A 1,050-nucleotide genomic window follows, 5' to 3' on the forward strand; every position below is an offset into this window, starting at 1 on the left:
AGAGAATGATTTACCACAATAACACAGGGATATGGTTTCTCACTTCTATCAATTCATTTGTGATTCATGAGGTTACTTTCCAGAGAAAATGATTTTTGACAGATACCACAATGGTATGAGGATTTTTCAGTCTCTTTTTGCAACTCTTCAACAGAATAATAAATCAATTCTTTAAGTCTGTAACATTAGCCATTGTTTCAATAATTTTCTTCTCTCAGGACAATATATATTTTTTTTCAGATTTCATTTTTTATCAATTATTTCTTTCAAACGTTTCACAGCTATTTTTCCCATCGTTTCTGATATTCATCAATATCTGAAGATGCCACAAACATATATGAAACTTCATCCATCTTGTACATATTACAGACTGTACAGGAGAGAAATGCTGCCATTAATCTCCATTCAGAAGAAATATTTCACTGTAGTTTGCCATAGAGTTATATATTTGTTGCATGTAAAGTTTTTCTTTAGTCTTTAAGAGATAATTAATGTTGATGATGAATCTGATGTAAGCAATTCTTTCATGTCACAGTTTCTGCTATTCTGAAACAACAGAGAAACAACAACAGTATAAGATATAGAGGAATCCAAGTGAACTTTACTTTTCAATTTTTCTTTATTATAATTACATCACTCACCATAGTTTAAAGTCTATATCTTATACATGTATGTCCAGCAATCAAACACACTACCTTATGATTGCAAGCCAGATTACAGTATGGTGTCAATATCTATAAAATCATGAAATATATCCAGTAGAAAAGGATAAAAAAAAATTAATAGATCTTATCAAAAAAAGAAAGAAAGAAAGGACCCACATGTAGCGATCTATCTGTGTGCTTTCATTTCTCTCCCCTACCACCCTTCTATCATTATGTAGATTCCGAATATACAAAACTTTTCGGTGAAAGTGTTGTGGAATGGGGGTGGGGGACAATTTTCGGAAATTCCTCTTAACTTCCAGGAAAATGAATATTTTTTCGTGAAATTTTCTATAAATATACCTTGATGTATGTACATTTCGAGCATGTAGGAATTTTGAAGGAA

General features: G+C 31.1%; 1 protein-coding gene across 2 annotated transcripts in view; it reads right to left on the reverse strand.

Annotated features, from left to right (window-relative positions):
* LOC106878344 (zinc finger protein 135-like) overlaps positions 1-1,050 on the reverse strand; it is a 34,737-nt gene that overhangs the window by 32,445 nt on the left and 1,242 nt on the right. Inside the window, exon 2 of one of the 2 annotated variants that reach the window (XR_001410494.2) lies at positions 1-546. The exons of the other annotated variant lie outside the window; for it this stretch is intronic. The gene's annotated coding sequence lies outside the window, so the exon portion shown is untranslated. The remainder of the gene's footprint in view (positions 547-1,050) is intronic. 2 annotated transcript variants of the gene reach the window in all.

This window comes from Octopus bimaculoides, chromosome 28 (assembly GCF_001194135.2).
Source record: "Octopus bimaculoides isolate UCB-OBI-ISO-001 chromosome 28, ASM119413v2, whole genome shotgun sequence".
Classification (NCBI taxonomy): Eukaryota; Metazoa; Mollusca; class Cephalopoda; order Octopoda; family Octopodidae; genus Octopus; species Octopus bimaculoides.